At 46.2% G+C, this 9,654-nt stretch overlaps 1 long non-coding RNA gene across 1 annotated transcript; it reads left to right on the forward strand.

Moving 5' to 3' along the window:
• Positions 1-870: 870 nt before the first annotated feature.
• LOC136176803 (uncharacterized) lies at positions 871-7,350 on the forward strand. Its single transcript, XR_010664630.1, has 3 exons — positions 871-967; positions 6,054-6,128; positions 7,065-7,350. It is a non-coding gene; the product is annotated as an uncharacterized lncRNA (long non-coding RNA).
• The last annotated feature ends 2,304 nt before the right edge of the window (positions 7,351-9,654 follow it).

Raw genomic sequence — 9,654 nt, forward strand, 5'->3', positions numbered from 1 at the left:
AGTGACTTCTCTGGAGCCACAGCCCTGGTTTCCTGACTCTAAAATTGGTGTTTTCTCAGTTAATCCTAAGACTCAGTAATGACACTCTTTCATGGAGGAAATGTCTAGAGTTCTGAATAATAATCAGAAGAGAAATCAGAAAATATAGAAGATATAAAAAGTGAAATTAAGCAATATTGTGCTATTTCCTTTTATAGGCACTTAATAATATCATTCCCAAATGATTTTTGTCGTTTTCAACCTAAACCAATTTTTGTCTATTTCAAATGCATCTTAGGAAGCACCCTCCGCAGACCAAGGTACTGAAGACCCCAAGGCTCTTGCCACTTCTCAGCTGAGTTCCTTGCTTCCCCGCCCCTGCCCCCTACTTCCCCGCTGATGCGATGGTTAAAGCGCAAGTCTAGGTATGATTTAGTGCGTTGTCTCCCCAGACAGGTTTTCTCTCTTTTTCTTGCTGGCATGCCGCCCTGTTTCCTCCTGATTTCCTCCCTTCTGCAGGTGGATCTGACCATCTGCGCCCTAAGGCCGTGCCACAGTGTCACAGAGAGCTGTTCTCCACCTTCTATCTCCTCCCATCCTCAGTGTTCCTGGCGCTGCAGCAGCGCTCAGACCCTCCGACACCCGCCACTCGCCCAGCAGCTCAGCTTCGGGGTCGGCGGTGACTGGTTCCCTGAGCTTGCTAAGAGGAAGGGGCAGTGACGAGCTCCCCGCATTTTGCAGCCTCGCGTCCGCTCCAGTCTCTGCCGATGAGCCAGGCCCGGGTACAGAGGCCCCGGGCGCCAGGCGCTGGCCTTTGGGTCTCTGCCAGGAGGCGCCGCGCGTCCGCAAGTGCCCACTCAGTGGTTTCTCTGGTTCACTAGCGCCCGGTGATGGGAACACGGCGGGCCGTCAGGGCGCCTCCAGGAACAGGCCCTGGAGGACGAAGGAGAGGCTCCTCAGGCCCCGCTGCCCATAGGAGGGAGAGGAGGTGAGTGAGAGAAGCTGAGGGCCCGGGCAGACCGGGTCTCGGCTCCGGGGACCCCAGGCGGGAGCCCGAGGACCAGGTGAGCGGCCGTCCTCCTGCGCCTCCCCCTCCGCGTCGGGCCCCTGTGCCTCTCGGAAGCGCCTGGAGCCACGCGCCTCAGAACCAGGGGACCTGGGGGTCAGCTCACCCAGCTCTGGCATCTCGCGGACGAGGGCGCGGAGGCGCCGCAAAGAGACGTGACCTGTAGTCAGAGGCAGAGCCGGGACCGGAGCCCGGGGGTCCGAAGCCTCAGTCCAGCGTTATCTTTCCACACGACATCCCAGAGGTGTCTGAGGCTGCTTCTGAGGGAGCGAGGGGGCGGGGCCGGGCTCTGCGTCCACCCCGGGCTCAGTCCTCCTGACCACAGTGTGGTCCTGCTCCCCTGTAGAAGGAACGGCCCCTCGAGGACGCCCCCCGGAGGCCGTCTGAGGCCGCAGGGAGGGTCCCAGGGCGCTCCGCGCGGAGAGGGTCCCAGGGTGCTCCGCGCGAGGCCGGCGCGGTGCCGCCCAACGCCCGACACACTTCCGGGCGCAACCAACGCTCATGGCGGCCGACCGCGGCCCAAGACCCGAAGCCGCCTGTGCGCACGTGGGATGGTGCCTCCCCTAGACCGACCTGAGGCAGAGCGTCAGGGGCTTGAAGGGCCCCTTCTTGTTCTCACTGGAAGCAGGACCCCGAGACTGGAGTGTGTGCAGAGGCGGGCAGGCCGGGGGCCGGGATCCTGAGCCCCTGAGTCAGGAGCGATGAGTGAGGGTCCAGCGTGGGAAGCGTGGGAGCCCGAACTCGGATGGGAGAAGTCTGGGCACAGACGAAGAAGGAGATGAATCCCGCGTTCCTATGGTTCTGTCAAAGGTGCTTCCTGTTTCCAGGCTCGAGTTATTCTCCGTCTGGTTCACACCTAAGGGCTCAACGCTGAGGAGACTCAGTCTTGGGTTTTCAAGACCTCGGAGTCTTGTAGGTAAAACAAGGTCGACAGGAAACAGGACTCCCAACTCGTTCATGGCGACAAGGACGTCATTCTGTTTCTCTAGGGAGAGAATGAGGGCTCAGAGTGAGGCCTGTCCTGTCAGAGTGGAGTCAGTAAGCTCCTCAGAGCAGAGCCGGGTGAGAAGAGAGCACCCGGTTTTCCCCTCAAAGAGAAGATATGTGCTAATTAACCCAGGGCCGCATGCTCCTGGGCGTGCTCTGCTGGAGGAGCATGTGGGGAGCAGACTGGGGCCTTTTATGGCCCCAAAACTGAAGAAGAATTTTATGAGATTCTTGTGACTGCTCTCTCTCCCTCCCGTCTTCCCTCCATTTCTGTTTTCTCTCCTTTGAAGTAGCAAACATCCTTGCCTTGGACAATGTCTCTCACAGCCCATACATCCTCCAGAGATTTCACTCAGGGCCGGTAATCAGAATTAGCCCACATTACTAGACCCAATGTGGATTTTTTAAAAAATCTCTCTCTAACTTTTCAAACAGGAATCTTGACATGAACTCAGTCATCTCCATTTTCACCCCACAAGAGTGGTAGACTTAAACCCAGGGTCGCAGAAGCATTGGGTGTTGGTGTTGTCATTAAAATTCCCTCCATTTCTTCACTGGACACAGTCATTTCTGACCACCCAAGGACATCTTGGCTGAAACTACAACTTGTGCTTCATGCATGAATTGAAATTCTTCATCAAGCCCTGGAAGAAATATCAAAGGTTTTTACAGAAGAAATCACACGTAAAAAAAAAAAGATGGAAGCATCTATTAAAAACACAGTAACTGTCTCTTGGAAAAACCTTGTTTCATTTTTGGAGATTGAGGAAGTTGATCTTTGACAGGAGAAAGAAGGGATAAAAGAAACAGGAAAACAGAGGAAATGGATAGAAACAAGTTAATTTGTGCATTGTCATAACTGAGAAAGAGTTTGCAGCATAAAAGACGTTTACCAGAGGATAACCCCAGGACATGATTTTGACCTTGTTTGGCCACAGTTTCCTCTTCTGTGAAGTGAGAAAGTTGGCTTCGAGGATCTCTGACAGTTCCAGCCAATGTGAGTCAATGCCTTTCATTGAGAGCAGAAAGGAAGAATCCTACACTTCAGAATCAAGGTTAATGATAATTCTTACAGACCTATAATTTTAGGACTGCAAAACCACTAAGAAGTAACCACAAAAAATCTAAACGAATAAGAGTTCAACTTGTGGGCTAGTGATGCATTATTATCCCAAGTTCACAGACAGTAGCAGTTATAAAATGTAATGAAAGAAGAATGTGGCTCAAAAAGAAGGAAAAACCATGAAATATCTAGGAGTCAAGTTACAAAAACACTCTGAACGACCCAGAAAGAAACTTACTGAAAGACACAAAAGGTTGTACCAAGAGGAGGCAAAAACATCTAAAGGGAAATCTTGTTCTTAGACTCACATGACCCACATGCCATTTTTTTTTTTTCTTTAGTAAAACCTGTAATTTCAGTGAAGCAATAACATTGTGTTTAACTTGATAGAATAATTTAAATGTTATTTGGTAATAGAGAATCACTGAGCGTAGCCATGCACTCTGAAAGAGACTGAAGAGGGAGATCTGATTATCTTGAACTAGAGGAGCTGTGTTATTAATAGCTCAGATCACTTATTGCTACCTCTGGCAGAGACAAACAGAAGAGCGGAAGGAACAGAACTGTGTCTGACCAGGATTAGGTAGGTGCCAGGCAGGCTGTGTGGTTTAGGTGCTCTGATGGGTGTACAAAATGTGATCCCCTCCCCAACGCCACCCCCACCCCCGCTGTCCCCCCCTGTCGTCCCCCTCCCTACCACCATCCTCCCCCGGACAGCCTTGGATCACCAGAGTGGCCCTGATCATTTTCAATTCCTTCCAATCATGTATGAGCTTGTTTCTCTTCTATGCAAGACTCGGTTTCCAAAGAGGACAGAGATGTGAACTCAGACATGAGCCTTCCATATGAGACACGTGGGAGTGAGGGCATGTCTGTGGGCTCAGGAAATTCATAGTTCTGGACAGTGCAAGAAACAGTTCTAAGGTCACTGCTGGTGAAGGAGGAAACAGACAGAACTGGACTCCATCTTAGGCCAGGCTGTGAACGTTAGGCTACATGCATGGTCACCCTCCCAATGAACTCTGAACTTTGTGCCCGGTGTCTATAGAAATGGCATACCGATGGAAAACCAGACCCCCCCAGATAAAAGAGACTCAGGACTTGGACCTTCCGTCACCTAAAAGAATATGCTAATTATCTCTGTAACAGAACGAAGTCGTAAATTCCATTATGTTTATTGGGATATGACCACAGGCCTATTGATAAATGTCTGCTATTTAGCTATCTAGGCTTATGACATATGAATCATGGGTTAACTTTGATCATATCTCTCTTTTACCTTGTCCAGACTAGTTCCAAGTAATTTGGGGGAAGTGGGTTTGAGTAAGTACACTTAGGGTATATAAGGTTTATCACAAAAACTGGTCAGGGTCCTTGGCTAAGAGGATACTCTGCCTTGGGCCCGCCAGTATAATAAACTGCCCTCCACTATCTGCATTGTTTCCCGGAACACATGGCTACAACACTGGGGGCTCGTCTGTCAACAGTTTTTCAGAAAAGCCTCTATTCTACGACTGATTAAGGATGAAACTGATCAGGAATACAGACAGAATTAGGTAAACATACAAACAAATATCTTTAAGGAAACCAAACATGAGCAAAAGTAATCACTGAGGGTACCTATAAATTTTGGCTATTAGATAAGCAAGCACAAAGCCAGAAATAAGCCAGAAACAATTTTTGCAACACATATAAGGAAGGATTAATGATTTTAAATATACATGGGATTCTTAGACGTCAACAAGGAAAGATGAATAGAAAAATAGAAAAATGGATAAAGTATAAGAGACAGAAATGACCAGTAAACATTAAAAAAATGTTCAACCTCAGAAACAATTTTTAAAAGGTATATCAAAATAAAAAAGGAATATTTTTCACTCATTTAATTTACAAAAATTGAAACAATTCATAGAAACCAATATTAATGAGAATATTGAATGTCAAATATACTTTTTCACATTGTCAGTAAGAGGATAAAGTGGTATAACAGTTTCTAGCATGGGCAATTGGGCAAAACCCTTTAAAATTTGAACAATGCATATATACTGAGATTCCACTTGTAGGAATTCATACAAAAGTAGGTGTTACATAAATTTCTCAAGATATATGTGTAGTCATATAAATATATGAAGCAAATTTATTTGAATAGATATTAAAAATTTTCCAAGATACTATTTAAGTGGTAAAAACACACGTTGGCATTGGTTATGAAATAAGATTCTGTTAAATTAAAAAGAAATACTTTCACAATTTCATTTGCAAAGGAAAAGAGCTGAAATACTCTGAATTGTAGGTAGTGATTATACCTGAAGCATGGGGCTATGGGTTTTTATTAAATCTTCCATTTTTGCATTTCTTTATGACTTGAAATTTTAAGTTGAAATTTTCTGATATGTATAATTTTTTATAATCAGAAAGACTATGATAGATTTAAATGGAAGTAAACATTGAAATTCAAATCCTAGAAGTAATTAGGCATATTTCTCCACTAATTTTTAACCAATATGAACTCTTTCTTCCTTTAACATGGATTCTCCAGGTTATAACCCACCACCATTCTGGATCTTCCTTTTAAGTAGCCCTGAAGATCCAATCAACTGGGCTCTAAATCTTTTCTAATGAACCTCCTCACCCGAGAGGGGCCGGCCTTACCCTCCTTTTGTAATGGCTGGACTCCCACCCTACCACTGGCCTTGGATGCTCCAGCCTCTGCCTCACGGGGACGCCATCTCTGTAGATGTGGGCACAGGAGGGCCTCAACCCCAGATCTGAGACCCCAGGTCTGAATGAACCCAAGGCGAGCCACAACTGGGGCTCAGTGAGCAAGAAAGGTTGGAGCAGTCACACTCTTCTTGCCAAGGCAGGCGCAGGGCCCTGGGGTAAGAGGTGTCTCCACTCTGGTCCTGGACACCCTGAGCTCCTCGGACTTCTGACTGTGTCCTTGATTCTTCCCACCAGGCATTCTGGGACCTCCGTTCTGGGACAATGAGGCTCCTCCATGTCTTCCTCACTGCTCTCTCGATCCTCTTCCAGGTACTGCCCGGTAAATACCAGCCACGATGACCTTTCTTATCATTACTTGGTTTTTCCTTCCCTAAGTCAACCATCATCAGAAAGTAAAACATGACAGAGCTACTAGTAGGTCACCTCCACACCCAAAGTTAGCCATTGAAAGATTAGAGAATTCTTTCCAAAGCATGTTGTTGTGTCTTCATGACCTTAAACGTCTTATTGGTGGTAACCTTCTCCCTCCTCCCCTTTCCCTGAAATGATCTGGATGATTTGTGAACTAAATCAGTTGAATCACTTGGTTGGTATAACCCACTGTGGAGATGACATTCCTTTATTCAGGCCAGACTGGAGACCTCTTGCCACACATGTCACGGTGTGACCTTGAGTTCCACTGGACAAGGCTTCCATCTGAGGAGCCTGTGAGAGCTGGGTGGGTTTTGCATGATGGGGAGGTGGGGCGACTGATGAGGCACACGACGCAGTGGTTACTGACCCTGCGGTTAACACCCAGGTGTTCCAGCGGCAGGAAGGGTGTGTGTGTGTGTGTGTGTATATATATATATATATATATATTTTTTTTTTTTTTTTCTTTTGGCTGTGCTGGGTCTTCATTGCTGTGGGGGCTTTTCTCTAATTTGGGGGAGCGCAGGCTACTCTCCAGTTGCGGGACACAGGTTTCTCATTGCAGGGGCTTCTCACTGTGGAGCTCGGGCTCCGGAGCACAGGCTCACGGTGGTGTCTCAGGGGCTTACTTGCTCCCACATGTGGGATCTTCTCAAACCAGGTTCATCAGCAACATTGACATCTTATGTCAGAAAGAGGGTGAGGGATCTGAGGGGGATGTTTGCTATTGGTGTTTAGCTGGGAAAGAAGGGGATCCCAGTCGAGTGGTGAGACCCCCAGATTTCCTCATGGGACTTCCACAAGGCTTCATATAAATGTCTTTTCCTTTTCCAGACAGCACTAGGGCACTCAATTTTGAAAGACCCTGCTATCTTCGGGGTGGAATCTGCCTGAAGCAAGGGACGCCAAGCTGTGAGCCCTTCAGAGGACCCTGCCGGGCATTCACCGTTTGCTGCAAAATAAAGCCGAGCTGATGGAGGCAGCCCAGCTGAGGAACCCAGCGAGAGACCCAGAGCAAGTCTCCTCTTGTGCAAATAAAAGCAGACAGTTCTCACATCTACACAATCGACTATTTTATCTTAGGACTGATTAAAGTTGTCTTCCATGGCAGGGTAGGCAGTGGGAGGGAAACAGTCACAAGAGTTAAATCTGTGTTATGCTTTAACTGTTGCAAAGTGTTTTCATTCACAGAGCTAATGTGACCCTTAAGCCACTTTGGCCTGAGGCTGGAGTCCTGAGAGAGGTGCGATCATTCCATTCCGTGTCTTCCTAGTTCACCTGTCTTGTCCAAGGCGTGGCCCCTGATGTAGTTTGCTGAGTAGGTCACCTTCCATACATACTCTCCTCCATCTGGGGAGGGAGCAGGCCTTGACAGGACCACAGCTTTCTGAAGTTTACAGAGCAGGTTTAGGGCGGGAGGACGGAGACAGGATGCAAGGTGCCCAGGAAGCAGGGGACAAAGAGGAAGGACAAGAGACAGGGGCATTCTTCCAAAACCTAAACAATCTCACAGGAAAGAAAGAGTGTGACTGGCATTGCGGTGATGTGACGACCAGTTCTATAACTGGGTCCCAATCAGTGAATAATTAAAGAAAATTCAGAGCAGGCTTGCAGATGAGCAATGGGCTGTGATCAGTGTACATCAGTGTCTGTAAAGTTATCCAGATGCAGATACAAATGTAGTTTCTCCAATTGTTCTTCCTGTGTGGTCTGCCGACCGAGATCATCACAGAAGTTTGAGTATGCCTTGTGTTTGCGATGTTGGTCCACGGTGTACTCTATCAAAACAGTTTATCTTCCATTATTGGAATGGGCTTCTAATTTTTCCATAAAACAAATAATGTATACTGACTCTTTACAAAATATCCTGGATCTAAAAATTATATTTGAAAACCCCATTGTAATTCATTTCATGCTTCCTTTAGAGCATAAAATAGTTTTTCTCCAATCAGCTCTGCATGATTTATTAAAGAAACAGCTACTTCCCCCTGCCACCCCCACCCCCGTCACTCATGTAAAGGACACTTTTTATCATAAACTAGCTGTCAGTGTCTGCATAGTCTGTTTGTGGCTGCCCTTTGTTGAATCAGGGATTCTTTTTTAATTCCTTTGCCAATGCCATGTATTTTGAGCCTAGCCATCATCATAAATTAGAATAACTGGTAGTGAAAGTCACCATGTTGCTCTTTATAAACATAATTTTATCTATTCCTGCACACATTTTCCTTTTACAAGGAATTTTAAAGTCAGCACATTAATATAAACATCTTTATTTTTAAATCCTAATTTCTAGATTATCACTAGTCTATGAAAAGTCATGAGCCAATTTATCAGTACTAAAAATGTATAATAATTTTCACTTGATTCTAATACCTAATCCTTGAGGAAGGAGACCAGTAGAACATCCTACAGTAATAAAGAGTTCAGAATCTGGAGTTAGATTCCTGAATCCAACTTTGATTTCACCACAAACTTGAACACCACACTGAATATCTCTAGTCTTGTTTTTCCTCATGGATACCACTAGGGATGATAGCAGAATCTATGTAAGGTAAGACTAAATTTTTTCTGGTTGTACAAAGACCATCATAATCACCTTCAATACACTTCACTTGATGGGTTCTGACTCTATAAATGTAGGATGAATAATCAGCCATCATTTTAGGATGAGAGAGAAAGTATGAGAATCTTTGAGTCAGTCACTCTGAAGACACTTTTTACAGAAAATGCTTCATTCGGAATAAGGGAGATCATTTCTTATGAGAAGCCCAAGATTTTCTGGGTGAGAAGGAAAATGAGATCCCACACTCAGCCTCTGAAACTTTAAGTCAGGGATGGCTCAGCCAAAGCCCAGAGACAGAGGAGAGAAACAGCAGGTTAAGGAAAACCAGGAGGAGGGTGCCTGGATGGCTATTAGCATCACTGACGCCATCTTGGGCTCGTGCAGCTCCTGCCGTCCTTCTGCTGACCCTGCCCAGAACTGGCCTGTGCGGTGAATTACGTCTCTGTCATCAGGGTCTTGTAGTTAATAGATACTGTTTACTAACCATTAGGACCAGGCAGCCTCTATGCTGCATTACTCCTCAAATGATGATGAAAACATTTCCTGGCGTATTCCCATGTGACCAGTTACCCTTCCGCAAATCTTAACTTAAGAAAACACATTCTTATTTCCAACCCCCCACCCGCATACACCAGGTTAGCAATAAAATGGTCTCAGAGGATCCTTGGAGGTTGGAGTGAGCTGTGAATGCTTTGGAGTCCTGCTCTGTGAGTAAGTAAGGTGCCCCTCCACCCTAGTAATCAACTTACTCATTGATTATACACAGCAGTCTCCTCATTTTTTGGTCTCAAGATGCCTGGTTAGATATTCATTTGTTTTCAGATTTTCATGCTGTTTTCATTCCTTCCATCCTCCAACGGG

This window comes from Muntiacus reevesi, chromosome 10, assembly GCF_963930625.1.
Source record: "Muntiacus reevesi chromosome 10, mMunRee1.1, whole genome shotgun sequence".
NCBI classification, from domain to species: domain Eukaryota; kingdom Metazoa; phylum Chordata; class Mammalia; order Artiodactyla; family Cervidae; genus Muntiacus; species Muntiacus reevesi.